This window comes from Hyperolius riggenbachi, chromosome 3, assembly GCF_040937935.1.
Source record: "Hyperolius riggenbachi isolate aHypRig1 chromosome 3, aHypRig1.pri, whole genome shotgun sequence".
Lineage (NCBI taxonomy): Eukaryota > Metazoa > Chordata > Amphibia > Anura > Hyperoliidae > Hyperolius > Hyperolius riggenbachi.
In genome coordinates this window covers 152,196,960-152,218,550 of record NC_090648.1, presented here as the reverse complement: position 1 = coordinate 152,218,550, position 21,591 = coordinate 152,196,960, and the positions used below count along the sequence as shown (strand labels likewise).

Sequence of the window (21,591 nt, the reverse complement as noted above, 5' to 3'; positions counted from 1 at the left end):
ACACGTGATGGAACAGGAGGAGGCGCAGGAGGAGAAGGCCACGCTTTTTGAGACACAACATCCCAGGCCTTGCATGAGGACAAATAGCGTGCGGATATAGCAATGCTTTTTGCCGCCATGCAGTCATAAATGTAATAAAGATGAGAGGTTCAATAAACAGGGACCGGCAACGCTAACCCAGCAGCAGCAGCAGCAGCACACGTGATGGAACAGGAGGAGGAGGCGCAGGAGGAGAAGGCCACGCTTTTTGAGACACAACATCCCAGGCCTTGCATGAGGACAAATAGCGTGCGGATATAGCAATGCTTTTTGCCGCCATGCAGTCATAAATGTAATAAAGATGAGAGGTTCAATAAACAGGGACCGGCAACGCTAACCCAACAGCAGCAGCAGACGCACATGTGATGGAACAGGAGGAGGCGCAGGAGGAGAAGGCCACGCTTTTTGAGACACAACATCCCAGGCCTTGCATGAGGACAAATAGCGTGCGGATATAGCAATGCTTTTTGCCGCCATGCAGTCATAAATGTAATAAAGATGAGAGGTTCAATAAACAGGGATCGGCAACGCTAACCCAGCAGCAGCAGCAGCAGCAGCACACGTGATGGAACAGGAGGAGGCGCAGGAGGAGAAGGCCACGCTTTTTGAGATGCAACCCAGGCCTTGCATGAGGACAAAAAGCGTGCGGATATAGCAATGCTTTTTGCCGCCATGCAGTCATAAATGTAATAAAGATGAGAGGTTCAATAAACAGGGACTGGAAACGCTAACCCAGCAGCAGCACACGTGATGGAACAGGAGGAGGCGCAGGAGGAGAAGGCCACGCTTTTTGAGACACAACATCCCAGGCCTTGCATGAAGACAAATAGCGTGCGGATATAGCAATGCTTTTTGCCGCCATGCAGTCATAAATGTAATAAAGATGAGAGGTTCAATAAACAGGGACCGGCAACGCTAACCCAGCAGCAGCAGCAGCACACGTGATGGAACAGGAGGAGGCGCAGGAGGAGAAGGCCAGGCTTTTTGAAACGCAACCCAGGCCTTGCATGAGGACAAAAAGCGTGCGGATATAGCAATGCTTTTTGCCGCCATGCAGTCATAAATGTAATAAAGATGAGAGGTTCAATAAACAGGGACTGGAAACGCTAACCCAGCAGCAGCACACGTGATGGAACAGGAGGAGGCGCAGGAGGAGAAGGCCACGCTTTTTGAGACACAACATCCCAGGCCTTGCATGAGGACAAATAGCGTGCGGATATAGCAATGCTTTTTGCCGCCATGCAGTCATAAATGTAATAAAGATGAGAGGTTCAATAAACAGGGACCGGCAACGCTAACCCAGCAGCAGCAGCAGCAGCACACATGATGGAACAGGAGGAGGCGCAGGAGGAGAAGGCCACGCTTTTTGAGACACAACATCCCAGGCCTTGCATGAGGACATAAATGTAATAAAGATGAGAGGTTCAATAAACAGGGACTGGAAACGCTAACCCAGCACAGCACAGCAAGCGATGGTGGGGGAGATTGAAGCGCTCCTGCATCTTGGCGAGTGCCCCCGAAGCAGTACTGGAATTTCTACAATGTTTGGCCACTCGTCGCACCTTCAACAGAAGATCGGCCACGCCTGGGTATGTCCTCAGGAACCGCTGAACTACTAGGTTCATCACGTGCGCAGGCAAGGGATGTATGTCAGCTTAGCCAACCTTAAAGCGCGAATGAGATTACTCCCATTATCACACACAACCATGCCCGGTTTCAGGTCCAGCGGTGCCAGCCACAAATCCGTCTGTTCCTTTATTCCCCTCCAAATTTCCTCCCCTGTGTGCTGCTTATCCCCAAGGCAGATCAGCTTCAGCAACGCTTGCTGACGCATGCCAACAGCTGTGCTGCACTGCTTCCACAATCCTACTGCTGCTGGGTTAGCGTTTCCGGATGAGGTACAGCTTTGAGATGCGTTGGAGGAGAAGGAGTCAGAGAGGTAGGTGCTGCCGTTGTTATCCAGTGGGAGTGACGGCGGTGCAGCTGTTTGCGGCGTGGGCAACACCCGTGCCGTAGCAGGTGAGGAATCGCTGCCAGGCTCCACAAGGTTCACCCAGTGCGCGGTAAGGGAGATGTATCGACCCTGGCCGAACGCACTCGTCCAGGTGTCAGTGGTGAGGTGAACCTTGCAGGCAACTGCATTCTTCAAGCTTCGGGTTATTTTGCTGACCACGTGCTCATGCAACTCAGGCACTGCAGAGCGCGCAAAGTGGTAGCGGCTGGGAACCACGTAACGTGGGATGGCCACTGACATCATGCCCTTGAAGCTGTTGGTCTCCACCACTCGATATGGCAGCATTTCGCAGGCCAGAAGCTTGGCTATGCTGGCTGTTACTGCCACGGCCCGGGGGTCATTTGCTGGCAATTTCCTCTTGCGCTCAAACATCTCCGAGACAGACAACTGAACCGTAGGGCTGCACACTGAAGGGCTGTTGGTTGTTGTGTTTGATGAACACTGGGAGACCTCAAGAGCACTACTCCGGAAAGTGACAGTGTCAGCGTCGTCTGATGTTTGTGAATGTTGTGAACCACGCAATGGCTGGGCTACTGCTGCTGCTGAGGCGGGTCTGGTGGTGAGTCTGGTGACCCCAAGGGAGGCAGTGTTGCTGGTACCCTGTCCTGCCGCGTTTGCCCACAGAGTGGGATGTTTGGATAGCATGTGGCGGCTCATGCTGGTGGTGGAGAGGTTGTTAATACTTTTCCCCCTGCTCAGGCGGGTCTTGCACACCTTGCAAATCGCCATAGTACCATCCTCAGTGCAGTCTTCAAAGAAAGCCCAGACTTTGGAGCACCTGCCTTGCTGGCGATTTCTGTTTGCGCCTCTTTTGCCTCTCACTTGAACTTCCACGCTTGTGGTGCCTGAAATTGTGCGCCGCCTACCTTGTGGCACAAGGCGAACTCGTGCAGCAGTGGGTTCTTCAACAGACTCATCTGTGCTGCTGCTACGACGGCGATGTTCTCGTTCACAAACAAAATCTGGGTCTATGTCCACATTGTCCATACCCTCCTCTTCCATCTCCTCAAACTCGTCATATGTCATTGTGGGGGGCCGCCGCCGTGGATTAGAGCTCCCCAGAACAACCTCTGCGCAGCTCACTCCAACGTCGTCGTCCAGATCTTGTCGGCCGACCTCCTGCAATTGCAACCCCTCCTGCCCAACTTGCTCTGGGATTTGGGTTTCAAAGTCCTCGGACTCGCCTTGTATTTCAGTGCGCGGTGCATTTCCCACAGTTAATGGTTGTGAATCCGGGCACAACATTTCTGGCTGTTCCTCCATTGACCTTTCAAAGGTGGAAGTTTGCTGGGCTGGGAATAGCTCCTGCGAATACCCCATTGTGTCCTGAGGTAATTCATCGGACTGGTTATCTGGTACTTGTGTGCGTGGTGTCGCTGCCGGTTGTGTCAGCTTTGTGCCCACTGGCTCCTTGTAACTGGCTGAGGACTCGGACCTCGTGCGTGATGTGCTGGTGCTGCTTAACCCACTGCTGGACGCTTGATAGGTCATCCAAGTAATTATCTGGTCCTGTTCTTTTGGATTTGTGAGGGTTGTTGTCCTGGACAACATGGGCGGTATTGAGTGGGTTTTCTTGGGTGCTCACCTGTGGCCTGTACGTTACCCGTCAGGGGAAACACCTCTTCCCTTGCCCCTCCCTCTTTCACCGGATTTCTTCCTCATTTCACTTATCCTTAAAGTACACGCTGACTGGCAGCAGTACAGTGGCAGTACAGAAATGCTATACAGTGGTGGGTGAGCGGTGTACCACTAATCCCAGCAGCGACACAGAGCACAATGCTATACAGTGGTGGGTGAGCGGTGTACCACTATTCCCAGCAGCGACACAGAGCAGAATGCTATACAGTGGCGGGTGAGCGGTGTACGACTTTTCCCAGCAGACACAGAGTGGCAGTAAACACAATAATGCTATATAGTGCGGCTGAGCGGTGTACACAGAGTGGCAGTAAACACAATGCTATATAGTGTGGCTGAGCGAGCGGTGTACTACTGTTCCCAGCAGACACAGAGTGGCAGTAAACACAATGCTATATAGTGTGGCTGAGCGAGGTACACAGAGTGGCAGTAAACACAATGCTATATAGTGTGGCTGAGCGAGCGATGTACTACTGTTCCCAGCAGACACAAAGTGGCAGTAAACACAATGCTATATAGTGTGGCTGAGTGAGCGGTGTACTACTGTTCCCAGCAGACACAGAGTGGCAGTAAACACAATGCTATATAGTGCTGGGTGAGCGAGGTACACAGAGTGGCAGTAAACACAATGCTATATAGTGTGGCTGAGCGAGCGGTGTACTACTGTTCCCAGCAGACACAGAGTGGCAGTAAACACAATGTTATATAGTGTGGCTGAGCGAGGTACACAGAGTGGCAGTAAACACAATGCTATATAGTGTGGCTGAGCGAGCGGTGTACTACTGTTCCCAGCAGACACAAAGTGGCAGTAAACACAATGCTATATAGTGTGGCTGAGCGAGGTACACAGAGTGGCAGTAAACACAATGCTATATAGTGTGGCTGAGTGAGCGGTGTACTACTGTTCCCAGCAGACACAGAGTGGCAGTAAACACAATGCTATATAGTGCTGGGTGAGCGAGGTACACAGAGTGGCAGTAAACACAATGCTATATAGTGTGGCTGAGCGAGCGGTGTACTACTGTTCCCAGCAGACACAGAGTGGAAGTAAACACAATGCTATATAGTGTGGCTGAGCGAGGTACACAGAGTGGCAGTAAACACAATGCTATATAGTGTGGCTGAGCGAGCAGTGTACTACTGTTCCCAGCAGACACAGAGTGGCAGTAAACACAATGCTATATAGTGTGGCTGAGCGAGGTACACAGAGTGGCAGTAAACACAATGCTATATAGTGTGGCTGAGCGAGGTACACAGAGTGGCAGTAAACACAATGCTATATAGTGTGGCTGAGCGAGCACTGTACTACTGTTCCCAGCAGACACAGAGTGGCAGTAAACACAATGCTATATAGTGTGGCTGAGCGAGGTACACAGAGTGGCAGTAAACACAATGCTATATAGTGTGGCTGAGCGAGTGGTGTACTACTGTTCCCAGCAGACACAGAGTGGCAGTAAACACAATGTTATATAGTGTGGCTGAGCGAGGTACACAGAGTGGCAGTAAATACAATGCTATATAGTGTGGCTGAGCGAGCGGTGTACTACTGTTCCCAGCAGACACAAAGTGGCAGTAAACACAATGCTATATAGTGTGGCTGAGCGAGGTACACAGAGTGGCAGTAAACACAATGCTATATAGTGTGGCTGAGCGAGCGGTGTACTACTGTTCCCAGCAGACACAGAGTGGCAGTAAACACAATGCTATATAGTGCTGGGTGAGCGAGGTACACAGAGTGGCAGTAAACACAATGCTATATAGTGTGGCTGAGCGAGCGGTGTACTACTGTTCCCAGCAGACACAGAGTGGCAGTAAACACAATGCTATATAGTGTGGCTGAGCGAGGTACACAGAGTGGCAGTAAACACAATGCTATATAGTGTGGCTGAGCGAGCAGTGTACTACTGTTCCCAGCAGACACAGAGTGGCAGTAAACACAATGCTATATAGTGTGGCTGAGCGAGGTACACAGAGTGGCAGTAAAAACAATGCTATATAGTGTGGCTGAGCGAGGTACACAGAGTGGCAGTAAACACAATGCTATATAGTGTGGCTGAGCGAGCAGTGTACTACTTTTCCCAGCAGACACAGAGTGGCAGTAAACACAATAATGCTATATAGTGCGGCAGAGTGGTGTACACAGAGTGGCAGTAAACACAATGCTATATAGTGTGGCTGAGCGAGCGGTGTACTACTGTTCCCAGCAGACACAGAGTTGCAGTAAACACAAAGCTATATAGTGTGGCTGAGCGAGGTACACAGAGTGGCAGTAAACACAATGCTATATAGTGTGGCTGAGCGAGCGATGTACTACTGTTCCCAGCAGACACAAAGTGGCAGTAAACACAATGCTATATAGTGTGGCTGAGCGAGGTACACAGAGTGGCAGTAAACACAATGCTATATAGTGTGGCTGAGTGAGCGGTGTACTACTGTTCCCAGCAGACACAGAGTGGCAGTAAACACAATGCTATATAGTGCTGGGTGAGCGAGGTACACAGAGCGGCAGTAAACACAATGCTATATAGTGTGGCTGAGCGAGCGGTGTACTACTGTTCCCAGCAGACACAGAGTGGCAGTAAACACAATGCTATATAGTGTGGCTGAGCGAGGTACACAGAGTGGCAGTAAACACAATGCTATATAGTGTGGCTGAGCGAGCGGTGTACTACTGTTCCCAGCAGACACAGAGTGGCAGTAAACACAATGTTATATAGTGTGGCTGAGCGAGGTACACAGAGTTGCAGTAAACACAATGCTATATAGTGTGGCTGAGCGCGCGGTGTACTACTGTTCCCAGCAGACACAAAGTGGCAGTAAACACAATGCTATATAGTGTGGCTGAGCGAGGTACACAGAGTGGCAGTAAACACAATGCTATATAGTGTGGCTGAGCGAGCGGTGTACTACTGTTCCCAGCAGACACAGAGTGGCAGTAAACACAATGCTATATAGTGCTGGGTGAGCGAGGTACACAGAGTGGCAGTAAACACAATGCTATATAGTGTGGCTGAGCGAGCGGTGTACTACTGTTCCCAGCAGACACAGAGTGGAAGTAAACACAATGCTATATAGTGTGGCTGAGCGAGGTACACAGAGTGGCAGTAAACACAATGCTATATAGTGTGGCTGAGCGAGCAGTGTACTACTGTTCCCAGCAGACACAGAGTGGCAGTAAACACAATGCTATATAGTGTGGCTGAGCGAGGTACACAGAGTGGCAGTAAACACAATGCTATATTGTGTGGCTGAGCGAGGTACACAGAGTGGCAGTAATATAGTGTGGCTGAGCGAGCACTGTACTACTGTACTACTGTTCCCAGCAGACACAGAGTGGCAGTAAACACAATGCTATATAGTGTGGCTGAGCGAGGTACACAGAGTGACAGTAAACACAATGCTATATAGTGTGGCTGAGCGAGCGGTGTACTACTGTTCCCAGCAGACACAGAGTGGCAGTAAACACAATGTTATATAGTGTGGCTGAGCGAGGTACACAGAGTGGCAGTAAACACAATGCTATATAGTGTGGCTGAGCGAGCGGTGTACTACTGTTCCCAGCAGACACAAAGTGGCAGTAAACACAATGCTATATAGTGTGGCTGAGCGAGGTACACAGAGTGGCAGTAAACACAATGCTATATAGTGTGGCTGAGCGAGGTACACAGAGTGGCAGTAAACACAATGCTATATAGTGTGGCTGAGCGAGGTACACAGAGTGGCAGTAAACACAATGCTATATAGTGTGGCTGAGCGAGCAGTGTACTACTGTTCCCAGCAGACACAGAGTGGCAGTAAACACAATGCTATATAGTGTGGCTGAGCGAGGTACACAGAGTGGCAGTAAACACAATGCTATATAGTGTGGCTGAGCGAGCGGTGTACTACTGTTCCCAGCAGACACAGAGTGGAAGTAAACACAATGCTATATAGTGTGGCTGAGCGAGGTACACAGAGTGGCAGTAAACACAATGCTATATAGTGTGGCTGAGCGAGCGGTGTACTACTGTTCCCAGCAGACACAGAGTGGCAGTAAACACAATGCTATATAGTGCTGGGTGAGCGAGGTACACAGAGTGGCAGTAAACACAATGCTATATAGTGTGGCTGAGCGAGCGGTGTACTACTGTTCCCAGCAGACACAGAGTGGAAGTAAACACAATGCTATATAGTGTGGCTGAGCGAGGTACACAGAGTGGCAGTAAACACAATGCTATATAGTGTGGCTGAGCGAGCAGTGTACTACTGTTCCCAGCAGACACAGAGTGGCAGTAAACACAATGCTATATAGTGTGGCTGAGCGAGGTACACAGAGTGGCAGTAAACACAATGCTATATTGTGTGGCTGAGCGAGGTACACAGAGTGGCAGTAATATAGTGTGGCTGAGCGAGCACTGTACTACTGTACTACTGTTCCCAGCAGACACAGAGTGGCAGTAAACACAATGCTATATAGTGTGGCTGAGCGAGGTACACAGAGTGACAGTAAACACAATGCTATATAGTGTGGCTGAGCGAGCGGTGTACTACTGTTCCCAGCAGACACAGAGTGGCAGTAAACACAATGTTATATAGTGTGGCTGAGCGAGGTACACAGAGTGGCAGTAAACACAATGCTATATAGTGTGGCTGAGCGAGCGGTGTACTACTGTTCCCAGCAGACACAAAGTGGCAGTAAACACAATGCTATATAGTGTGGCTGAGCGAGGTACACAGAGTGGCAGTAAACACAATGCTATATAGTGTGGCTGAGCGAGGTACACAGAGTGGCAGTAAACACAATGCTATATAGTGTGGCTGAGCGAGGTACACAGAGTGGCAGTAAACACAATGCTATATAGTGTGGCTGAGCGAGCAGTGTACTACTGTTCCCAGCAGACACAGAGTGGCAGTAAACACAATGCTATATAGTGTGGCTGAGCGAGGTACACAGAGTGGCAGTAAACACAATGCTATATAGTGTGGCTGAGCGAGCGGTGTACTACTGTTCCCAGCAGACACAGAGTGGAAGTAAACACAATGCTATATAGTGTGGCTGAGCGAGGTACACAGAGTGGCAGTAAACACAATGCTATATAGTGTGGCTGAGCGAGCAGTGTACTACTGTTCCCAGCAGACACAGAGTGGCAGTAAACACAATGCTATATAGTGTGGCTGAGCGAGGTACACAGAGTGGCAGTAAACACAATGCTATATAGTGTGGCTGAGCGAGGTACACAGAGTGGCAGTAAACACAATGCTATATAGTGTGGCTGAGCAAGCGGTGTACTACTGTTCCCAGCAGACACAGAGTGGCAGTAAACACAATGTTATATAGTGTGGCTGAGCGAGGTACACAGAGTGGCAGTAAATACAATGCTATATAGTGTGGCTGAGCGAGCAGTGTACTACTGTTCCCAGCAAACACAGAGTGGCAGTAAACACAATGCTATATAGTGTGGCTGAGCGAGGTACACAGAGTGGCAGTAAACACAATGCTATATAGTGTGGCTGAGCGAGGTACACAGAGTGGCAGTAAACACAATGCTATATAGTGTGGCTGAGCAAGCGGTGTACTACTGTTCCCAGCAGACACAGAGTGGCAGTAAACACAATGTTATATAGTGTGGCTGAGCGAGGTACACAGAGTGGCAGTAAACACAATGCTATATAGTGTGGCTGAGCGAGCAGTGTACTACTGTTCCCAGCAGACACAGAGTGGCAGTAAACACAATGCTATATAGTGTGGCTGAGCGAGGTACACAGAGTGGCAGTAAACACAATGCTATATAATGTGGCTGAGCGAGCAGTGTACTACTATTCCCAGCAGTGACTCAATGACCCGGGGGACCCTGGCTAGCGTGGCTGGAGCGCGAACTACCCTGCCTGCCTACCCAAAGCTAAACCCACAGACAAATGGCGGAGATATGACGTGGTTCGTGTATTTATTTACCCGAACCACGTGACAGTTCGGCCAATCAGAGCGCGTTCGGGTCCGAACCACGTGACCCGTTCGGCCAATCACAGCGCTAGCCGAACGTTCGGGTAATGTCCGACCATGCGCTCTTAGTTCGGCCATACGGCCGAACAGTTTGGCCGAACACCATCAGGTGTTCGGCCGAACTCGAACATCACCCGAACAGGGTGATGTTCTGCAGAACCCGAACAGTGGCGAACACTGTTCGCCCAACACTAGTTTTAGCATCAGCAACACTATCTATCTATCTATCTATCTATCTATCTATCTATCTATCTATCTACAGGTATCTATCTATCTATCTATCTATCTATCTATCTATCTATCTATCTATCTGCTGTATATTGGTATTTAGCCCTGTCCTCCCAGTGAAGTCAAAGCCTAGGTTGTTAAGCTATGCAGAATTCTCCTCCAAGAGCATTCTGGGAGACCAGGTATATTTTCTACTGGCTTTTGAACTCTTAGTAAACTAACATTCTACAGCAATGTGCCTGCCAGCAGTAAAGATGTCACCACCTGTGATAAATTACAGAATGCAGATCAGGGTGAGGATAGATTTTTCAATGGGCAAACACTGACTAAATAATGTAAGGGTTCTGCCTTTGACATGGGAGACCAGGGTTCGAATCCTGGCTAGGTCAAGTACCTATTCAGTAAGGAGTTCAATGCAAGACTCCCTAACACTGCAGGGTGGCCTCTTGAGCGCGTCCCACTGGCTGCAGCTCTTGAGCGCTTTGAGTCCGATTGGAGAAAAGCGCTATATAAATGTTCAGATTATTATTATTATTATTATAAATGAATATTCTAAAAATAAACAATTTTATTCATATGCTTTTTTCAATAGAGTTCCTCTATAGTGATGTTTGATCCAACTACTGCTACATATTTCTTTACATTTACAGTGCAGCTGCCAGCTATGACCTGCATAGGCCTTGAAGTCAGCCAAATGTGTTGCTTCTAGGCCACAGGTATGGAAGGCTTGGCAGGGCACCCTGTAGAAAGTGTGGCAAGATCCTCTGTACACTGCAAGTGGCATCTTCTGTGAAGAGTTGTTTTACATTCACTGACATGACCAATTGGTTTGCTTACCTCCAACTCTGAGCTAACTGACAGGTTTGGAAATTCATGCCTTGTGTCAGATGCAAGATAAACTCCACAGCATATCTGGTATGAAAGAGCCCAACTGTTTTTCTTTCTTTCTTGGGAGGGGTGTCCGAAAACTGTTCTAACTCCCTTAAAAAACCCCATTACTACGTAAACTATTGTATATATAATACGGTATTAACATTAAAGGACCACTGTCGCAAAACATTGTAAAATTTCGAACACATGTAAACACTAACAAATAAGAAGTATGTTTCTTCCAGAGTAAAATGAATAATAAATGACTCTTCACCTATGCTATAGTCACATACAGTAGTAAGTAGAAATTTGACAGAATCGACAGGTTTTATCAGACTAGTCCATCTCTTCATGGGGGGATTCTCAGTATATATTTGTTTTCTTTACAAAAGCACTCCCTGAAGAGATTCTATGCAAAGATTCAGACCCCACCTGTTTGTACAGTATTCTGGCAGTTGGACTGAGCTATTGCCATTCACTAAGTGCTTTTACAAATAAAGAATAACCTAAGAATCCCCTATGAGGAGATGGGCTAGTTAAAAACCTGTCAGTTCTGTCAGCTTTCTACTACCTTCTGTAAGTGACAGCAACATAGGAGAAAAGTAATTTATAGCACATTTTGCTGTGGGAGAAATTTACTTTTTATTTATGCATTTTCATGTATTTTAAATTTTACAAGTTGTTGTGGTAGTGGTCCTTCAATAAATACATGAATTGCAAAGCAGTTACCAACGCTGCAAAGAATAACACAGGAAAAAAATACAAAATTAATAAATAAATGCAAAATAAATGAATTAAAAACTGCACATAGAATACACTGACTGCCATTTGTCTCCCTCTATAGGTAAATATTGCATAGGTACACACAGCAAGGACATATGGTAGCGGCATACTATTTGTACATTCTGTTCTCAGACACCTTTTGAGTATGATACCGATTTAACTTTGCAGCATATGTTCTCTCTCTATGCCCTTCTTTTTCTTCGCAGTGCAAAAGATGCAGATATATCAATTGCAAATATCATATGCAGAAATGTGTGAAGTAAGGGTTGGTTACCACAATCTCAGATCATTTATGTATTATGCTAGATGCCTCCACAGACTCAGAGTTACAGTTACTGAAGTATTATTATTTTTTTTTTATATACAGCCAACATCTTCCGTAGCGCTGTACATAGTGAAACCTAATTACTTTTCTCTTATGTTGCTGTCACTTACAGTCGGTAGTAGAAATCTGACAGAAGTGGCAGGTTTTGGACTACTAGTCCATCTCTTCATAGGGGATCCTCAGGGATTTATTTATTTTCAAATGCACTTAGTGAATGGCAGTTGCTCTGTCCAACTGCCAAAAACTGTGTAGGGGGCAGGGAAGCTGACCAGCATCATTGTGTAAAGAGGAACTCCAGTGAAAATAATGTAGTAAAAAAAGTGCTTCATTTTTACAATAATTATGTATAAATGATTTAGTCAGTGCTTGCTCATTGTAAAATCTTTCCTCTCCCTGATTTACATTCTGACATTTATTACATGGTGACATTTTTACTGTGGGCAGGTTATGTAGCTGTTCCTAGCTGTTTTGGCTGTTAGAGACAGCTGCAAACAGCTAATTCCTGTCTGTGAACATTGTTACATTGTGGCAGTTTGCCCAGAGTACCGCGGTACTCAGAGCTTCTTGTGGGAGAGGTTTCAGCACAAAATCAGTCATACAGCGCCCCTGATGGTCTGTTTGTGAAAAGCATCATATTTCTCATGTAAAAGGGGGTATCAGCTACTGATTGGGATAAAGTTCAATTCTAGGTTGGAGTTTCTCTTTAAATCCTTTTTAGGGAATACCTTTATAAATAATAAAAGCCTTGCTGAGAATACCCTATGAAGAGATGGACTAGTCCAAAACCTGTCACTTTTGTCAGATTTCTACTACCTACTGTAAGTGACAGCAACATAGGAGAAAAGTAATTTATGGCTCATTTTACTTTGGAAAAAAATGTATTTTATTTTATTTGTTTATGTTTGCACATATTTAAAATTTTACAATTTTTCGCCATAGTGCCCCTTTAACTCTTTCCGATCCACTGTCAGACTTGTCTGATGGTGCTGCTAAAGACTAAAGTGTAGGCTGAATAAACATAGCTAGGAGTTGAAAAGATGGTTTAGCAAAGTATGAAGCAAAACTGGCCAGACTGACCAAAACAGTAGTTTTGGTGTTGATAATTGAATTGAGCTTGAGATGCTAGCTCATGTGAGGATACAGAAGAGCCCTAAGCATATACTGTATACTGCCACCCTTGTGGGCTATTCTGAGAACAGTAGTTTCTATTCTTTTTTTTTAAACAAAGGATGTCTGCTTAGTAATTGTTATACAATATAGTCTCAACTACAGGGGTGTAATTACTGGGGTAGAGCCCTGCAACCACTATGGGACCCAGAGCTGTAAGGGGGCCCAACTACTAACAAACAAACACGGAACATTTATATATCGCTTTTCTCCTGGCGCACTCAAAGCGCCAGAGCTGCAGCCACTAGGCCGCACTCTATAGGCAGTAGCAGTGTTAGGGAGCCTTGCCCAAGGTCTCCTACTGAATAGGTGCTGGCTTACTGAACAGGCAGGGCCAATATTCAAACCCAGGTTTCCTGTGTCAGAGGCAGAGCACTTAACCATTACACTATCCACCCACTGGATAGTGTTCACTCCCAGACAAAGGGGCCCATCCTTCAGATCTGCTGTTTTTGTTGCTAGTCTACACTTATTATGAGTGTAAAGATTATGATAGCCACACATTTTTATGACCCTTGCAAGATAGGCTTCTAGGCTCTGAGGGTCACCAGGGGTAGGCAAGGGAAAGGGTATGAACATGGGGGGAGGCATTAACATTTTGTTGGGGGGGCATGATTTGCATGATTTGTAGTTATGCCCCTGCTCATCTGTATATTATTAAACTTTTGCTTCACATGAAAAAAGCATGGCCCACAAGGTTGACAGTATACAGTATATGCTTAGGTCTCTCCTGTATCCTCACATGACCTAGCATCTCAATCTCAATTCAATTATCATCACCCAAACTACTGTTTTGGTCAGTCTGGCCAGTTTTGCTTCATACTTTGCTAAACCATCTTTTCAACTCTTAGCTATGTTTATTCAGCCTACCCTTTAGTCTTTAGCAGCACCATCAGCCAAGTCTGACGGTGGATCGGAAAGATCAAAAAAGACCAAAGAAGGCAGAAGACTGCAACAAACAGAAGACTTTCAATTAAACTTTAACCCTATCTTTGAAATTGTTAGAGAGTTTTAAAAAAGTACCCGCTTTACCTACCCTCTTTAGACATCTTGTGGTTCCCGTGTTATTAAAGGGGGTCCCAGATTCTGACATAATTCAACCCCTAGACCTTTTGCCACGTAAGGCCGGGCAGAGGCAGAAGCAGAAGCAAGAGAGGCTCCAGCCTCAGGGCGCAGTGTAGGAGGGGGCACGCAACTCACTCAGCTATCATTCCCCTATTGTGTTTGAAGCAAGAAAAATAAGAAAATGGGATACATGGCAGCGACTGCAAGCCAGATAACTAGAGATTAAGGTGTTGGGGGGGTTGAGGGCCCTGGGGCGCCTCTCTAATAGCAATCAGTGTGACGGCTGGGGTGGGAGGGATGGGGGGCACACTTTGGTGTCTCAGCCTTGGGTGCCGGAGGACCTTGTCCCAACTCTGATGCCACATGTAGAGTAGTTAGCCCTACCTCTACCTGCATTAAGGAGGTGATAGTTATATATGGCAAAGTGCATGACCTAACATCAGCTGACGCCAGATACCAGTAGGGCACCAGGAGAGGGATGAGGAAGTTGCACAGATTGGAGGGCCCACAGGCAGAAGTTAGAATAGCTGACTCACTCCACTACCTCTGCTGGCATTGCATCTGTACTTTCCTCTGTTTTTTTCTCTACCATTCCATACCTCCAATATATCATCCCTGCCCCCCCAAAATAAATAAATAAATAAATACATTTAAAAAATACACAAATTAAATGTGAATGAGCAGGAAGGCTCCTCTGAGCACCTCCTGTGAGCACCTCCTGCCTTTGTTGCTTTGTTGTCAGAAGACCATCTAAAGGCCTTCAGCTTCTATGTCAGTTTTCCTCAACCAGGGTTTGTTGGACCCTCAGGGTTCCTTGAAGTCTTTGCAGGGGTTCTCTGGCATTTTACCTTCCCATGACAGTGGTGGGCTGAGAAAGTACCTCTTTGGCTCTTCTTTGGCCTTTTCACTTAATAAGTTATTTAGTTTCCTCTTAAATTGGCCTTAGAGTACGATGGACATACAACTAAGGTAGAGATTAGATTGGGAGCTATTTTGAGACAGTTAGTGGGGGGGGGGGGGGGGGCGGAAAGAGAGAGTACCATTACTTACCCATGGGGAACTGCTCCTCTGGTCTTCCCATCCATACGGATTGCACCATTTTCCCCACCTGACTGACCAGCCACATCGACTACAGATCGTAATTTCCAGCAGTGTTCCTAGACATCATATATGCTAACTTCCTAGTCATAATATAGGTTATTATAATCTAAGAAAATGACAACTAGTAACATGAGCGCAGGTTAAAAAAAATATTTTTGTGATAATAATTACATACTTAGTTTCATTGAAAAAAAACATCCGACCATTAAGTCCAACCAGAAAAAGAGAGCAAATTGACTGAATGCTTGAAAGACAGGAAAAAAACCGAGAGCCAAATCTGGTGTAGTATGTTCGACCAATGTGGAAAAAGTATTTAAATGAGATTATACTCACAAGTGTGGGTCACCACGCAGGCGACCACTGTAATAGCAGGTGGGGAGACTTTTCACCTGACCCCACTCAGGTATAAAAAGTCGCTCTCTATAGATAAGAAAAAATGGGGATACACCCCTCCACCAAGGGTGGACAAGATATGAATGAAAATGGTTAATAGAGGCGTCAAAATAGGATAAGATGGGTTAAAAACCATTTAAAAGGGAGGGGGTGGATGGATCCACTACCCTCACTAAAAATGACCAGGCTAAATCAAGCCATAGATAATACAAGAAAATATTTATTAGTCTCTAAATACAGTGCAACGCGTTTCACGGGCGAACATCCCGCTTCATCAGGCAATTGAGGTAGGAGAACACACGTCTGGGTCAGTAAAAAGCTAGAGCGCCTCTGTAAATAAATATTTTCTTGTATTATCTACGGCTTGATTTAGCCTGGTCATTTTTAGTGAGGGTAGTGGATCCACCCACCCCCTCCCTTTTAAACGGTTTTTAACCCATCTTATCCTATTTTGGCGCCTCTATTAACCATTTTCATTCAAATTGACTGAATGACATTTGTAAATTCCACTATCATCTGTAGAATCTACCTTTTTTTAAATGTACATTTGGTTAACCTACAATGGAGACTGTCAAAATGAGAACATCAGTGCAGTGAATTTCACAAAGATTTCACTTATCACACCTATATATGAAGCCATAAAATAGCACATACCTCCATCTTTGTCATACTAATTAACAGTGCACACTCACCAAATTTGCTTTCCATATATCAAGTTCAAACACCCCTGTTTCTGCATGCACAGTGCCACCCAACAAGCACAATTAGCCATCAAACATTGCCTTAACAAGTTAGCAAGTCTGATCCATATGTGTAGTAGGATGGCAGGGTGTTGGGAATGTCATCATAAATCAAGTTAAGGCAGTACTAGTTGAATATTCTATGATACAGATGGTCTTTTAATAAGGCATTTTAAGAGCAGACATGCTTTAGGCTGAGAAACCGCCAGCTTGTGGCACACCAACTCAGTACAGAGAGAGCAAAATGTACGGCTAGCATGAATTCTGCTTATTAACCGGATGCTTGCATCTCCAATGTATTTCTGCACATGTCCTGTATGTGTAGCACTTAGCTAATGCTAGAAAAGTTAAAATACGTCTAGCTCTTCTTTATCAGAAATAATGAAATGTGCTAATAGAACTTTTTAATTGATTCATTTTAAAGTGAACCTGAATTGAAAATAAACAAATTAAGTAAACAGTTGTATCTATAGATTTAGTCCTAAACTAAACTCGGAATGCCATATACTTGCTTTCAAAGCTTTACATCTTTAGTTGATGATTTAATTGTTTCACTGGCATATGCTGTTGCACTTTATGTTGCTTTACATCTCATACAGATTAATGATGACCTATTAAACTTCTAATCTGACCCCTGCAGTCAGAATATTTGTCTCAGCCACACACAACGTTTATGACCTTTACTCATTTATCCGGGAGATTTAAAATGCAGTCAAACTTCACACAACTATAAAGAAACCATGATTTAAAACAATTGGTTAATAATCCTTACAGTGAAAAAAAAGGGATCAGGGGCAAGCTCATAGTAGAATTGGTACCTTTTATTTCATTATGCTGCAAGTCTCTTCTGGAATACTGTAATAGGATTTAAAGAGTGCCTCCAGGATTGTTTTACTTGCAAGTAATGACACTCTTATACTTTCTGAATGTAACTTCAGTAATTGAATGGGTAAATAACCTACCCATTTGTTGGTCAATGGGAATTGTTAAACCCGGCCTCCATTGAAAAAAGTTGCCATGACGGTTTTTGCCCACAGCCCGCTGAGAAGTCTGGAGCTCTGTCGCCACCCCCACCTGTGTTGCTTTGGTCCACCCCCAGCTTTTCTGCCGCAGCATGATAGGCAGTTCCGAAGCTGGGGACAGGCCACGGTAACACAGATAACACAGGTGGGGGTGGCGACAGAGCTCCAGACTGCTTGGTGAGGCTATGGTCAGATTTGCAATAAGGGGCAATGACATGGCGAATGCAGAAATAGAGGGGAGGAGCAGGCTAAGCAGGAAGAGGGCCACATGTCCCATTTTTTTCTAACATGTGGCCCTCTTCCTGCTTACCCTGCTCCTTCCCTCTATTTCTGCATTTGCCATGTCGTTTTGCTTATATATGCGTAGCCTTGAATGCTATACGCCTAATTATTGGTGATGTATGCATACTTTTTTTGCTTTACGCTTTGGCTACAGTGGTGTTCTTTCATTCCGGTCTTGGTGCCTTGTCGCATAGCAACGGCAGAAGCGATTATACACGGTTGTTTGTATGCGTGTAGATACCCTTTATGCCTGCACTTTGGCTTGGCCTTTTTCGCATAGCAACTCCAGGATTGATTGTACGCATCTGTTTGTATGAGTGTAGACACGTTTTATGCGTGCGCTTTGGGACACGGCCCGTGTGACATACAATGTTGTATTTGTTGTAACTGTGCCTTTTCAGGAAGTATACTGGCATTACACATGGCTGATGCAGTGCTGGTTGCTGTTTAAGCTCCTGTCTTCCATCAGGTCCACCTTTGGCCATTTTTATACATGGGTAAGTTAATTTTTTGAATTCCTTATGATTTGCTTGATTTGCTGATACACACTGGTCCTCTGCATCCCATCTGAATTCTGATTGGTTCACATATGTTCGCAAACAGTATTTTTTAAGGGAGTGTGATGTTGAGACATATCAGAGAGAGCCTGATACAGCTTGAGGAAGGATACTATGTCCAAAACAGCGTCTGTCGCTGCCACGGCTATCGCTTTTTATTTTTAATACAATAAAAGAGCTATATACTAGTACTGACGTGGTGCTATGGATTTTCCATTTTTGAATACACAGATGTACCTAATTTAGAAGACACGTACGGCCATATTCTCGAAATAGCGGTAAAATTGCTGCGTGCGCATAGCACATGGTAACTGTACCAGTATTTATGAAACTGTTGTAGTGGGTGTCATGCATATTGTGCAACTGTATAATGCTAATGTGATACACATGTTACCTAATCCTAGGTAACACAAGATGCATTTTGTGTGCAATGCAATATACTGCCTCAGTTGCGTAAATACTGCTACAATTGACGTGCACTGTGTGCATCTGTCATATTGACACAGTTTTGATTTCTGAAAGGTTGGTAAATTAACAGTTGTGTCATATGGGATCACTGAAACCTGGCTGACCCCTTCTGACACAGTCTCACCTGCCGCCCTCTCCTATGGAGGTTTCCGCTTTAGCCACACTCCTAGAGGTGGGAATAAGCATGGTGGTGGTGTGGGCATTCTCCTCTCAGATAAATGCTCCTTCAAGCCTCTCACTCCTATTCCCTCTCTCTCCCTGCCATCCTTTGAAGTCCATGCAGTCCGACTATAATCACCCTTGAACCTCCAAATTGCAGTTATTTACCGCCCTCCAGGCCCTGCTTCTGTTTTCTTGGATCATTTCTCTGCCTGGCTTCTCCAGTTCCTATCCTCTGACATCCCTACCATCATCATGGGTGATTTTAACATTCCTATTGACACCAATAACACTGTCTCCAAAAAACTTCTATCACTCACTTCCTCCTTTGGCTTGTCTCAGTGGTCCTCTACCTCAACCCACACTGATGGCCATACGCTTGACCTTGTATTCACTCGTCTCTGCTCTGTCACTGACTTTACTAATGATCCACTACCACTCTCTGACCATAACCTACTTAGCTTCTCTCTCTCCTACTCTTTTCCTACCACCCTGGCACAAGCACGCTCACATACTCGAAGAAACTATCGCAATCTAGACATTCAAACTGTCTCTGATGCCCTGAAACCTCTCCTCACACAATCCTTCACTGACCCAGACTCGGCTGCTATACACTACAACAGCTCCATTACAAAAGTCATGGATGACTTCACCCCCCTCGTCAATGCCCGCCCTCACCGTGTCTGTCGCCAACCCTGGATGACCAAAACCACTAAACAGTTAAAAAGATGCTCTAGAGCAGCTGAACAGCGCTGGAGGAAAAGTAACACAAGTGAGGACTTCATCTTATATAAAATTGCCTTGAACAACTTCAGAAACGCACTCTCTGTGGCAAAAAAGTCCTATTTTTCTTCCCTAATATCCGCCCATTTACACAATCCAAAACGCTTGTTCAGCACCTTCAACTCCGTTCTCCATCCCCCTCCTCCTCCTCCTTCATCTTGCTTATCAGCTGAAGAATTTGCAACATACTTCACTGATAAAATTGACAAAATCAGAAGTGAATTCTCCATGCAGCCCTCAAATCCCACCTCCACACCTCTCATTCACTGTTCTCTAACTGCCTTCTCTCCACTCTCTGAACACTCTCTTTCCTCTATAATTGCCAAAGCTAATCTAACCACCTGTTCTTTGGATCCTATTCCCTCCCATTTCATTCCGCAGATATCCTCATCTCTCTTGCCTGCAATAATAACACTATTTAACCTGTCCCTCTCTACTGGCATCTTTACGTCCCCACTCAAAAAAGCTGTTGTGACACCACTACTTAAAAAAAACCTTCTCTAGATCCTACCACACTTGCCAACTACCGCCCAGTGTCAGTTCTCCCATTTGCATCCAAACTACTTGAACGCCATATACATGCAGAATTAAGCCATTATTTATCTGCTAACTCCCTACTTGATCAGTTCCAGTCTGGCTTTCGCTCTAACCACTCCACGGAAACAGCCCTTACCAAAGTGGCCAATGACCTTCTTACAGCCAAATCCAAAGGTCAATTTTCCATGCTCATCCTTCTTGACCTGTCATCAGCATTTGATACTGTCGACCACACCTTACTCCTACTAATACTTTCAAATGTCGGAATAAAGGGCCTTGCTCTTACATGGTTATTTTCCTACCTCTCTAGGAGGTCCTTCACAGTCTCCTACTCAGATCAGATCTCTTCTCCTCATGCTTTGTCTGTCGGGGTTCCCCAAGGCTCTGTCCTTGGTCCCCTCCTCTTTTCTATCTACATGCATGGTCTTGGTGATTTAATCAACTTATTCGGGTTTCAATACCACCTCTATGCAGACGATACACAACTGTACCTCTCTGCCCCAGACCTTAACTCCCTCCTTAAACGTGTTCCTGACTGCTTGTCTGCTATATCGTCCTTCCTGTCCTCTCCCTTCCTAAAACTCTATATGAGTAAAACAGAACTAATAATTTTTCCACCTCCCTGCCTGAAGTAACAATAAATGTTAATAACACTCCCATAACTTCAGTTCCAAAAGCTCGAAGCTTGGGGGTGATATTCGACTCATCTCTCTCTTTTATTCCTCATGTTCACTCCATAACCAGCTCCTGCCATCTCCAACTCAAAAACATATCTCGCATCCGTCCCTTTCTCACTCAAGACACAACTAAAATTGTAATACATGCTCTCATAATTTCTCGTCTGGACTACTGCAACGTACTACTTTGTGGACTACCGTCTAACAAACTGGCCCCGCTCCAGTCGGTACTGAACGCAGCTGCTCGTCTCATTCATCTTTCTTCTCAATCTTCCTCTGCCGACCCTCTTTGTCAAGCTCTTCACTGGCTGCAAATTAACCAGAGGATTCAGTTCAAACTCCTAACCCTAACCTACAAAGCTCTCCACAATCTCTCTCCCCGGTACATATCCTCACTAATCTCCAGATACAAACCCAATCGCAATCTCAGATCGGCACATGATCTTCTGTTGTCCTCCTCTAGAATCAACTCCTCACATTCACGTTTACAAGACTTCGCATGCGCTTCTCCCCTCCTCTGGAATGCCCTCCCACAACACATCCGTCACTCGCCAACCTTTGTTACCTTTAAAGGAATACTTAAGGCAAAAAAAAAAATGACATTTACTCACCTGGGGCATCCCTCAGCCCCCCGAAGCTGGATGGTGCCCTCGCAGCCCCGCTCCGATCGTCCTGTCCCCGCCGGCGGCTACTTCCGGTTCGCCGACAGCCGCCGACAGGCTGGGAACGCGGCTGATTTTCCGCGTTCCCAGCAGCTGCTATCACC

At 45.8% G+C, this 21,591-nt stretch overlaps 2 long non-coding RNA genes across 3 annotated transcripts in view; one reads left to right on the top strand and one right to left on the bottom strand.

Annotated features, from left to right (window-relative positions):
* LOC137561194 (uncharacterized) overlaps window positions 1–12,070 on the bottom strand; it is a 59,685-nt gene extending 47,615 nt beyond the window's left edge. The window contains exon 1 of the long non-coding RNA XR_011029914.1: window positions 11,985–12,070. This is a non-coding gene — a long non-coding RNA (uncharacterized lncRNA). The remainder of the gene's footprint in view (window positions 1–11,984) is intronic.
* LOC137561193 (uncharacterized) overlaps window positions 1–21,591 on the top strand; it is a 50,357-nt gene that overhangs the window by 20,487 nt on the left and 8,279 nt on the right. The window lies entirely within an intron of this gene.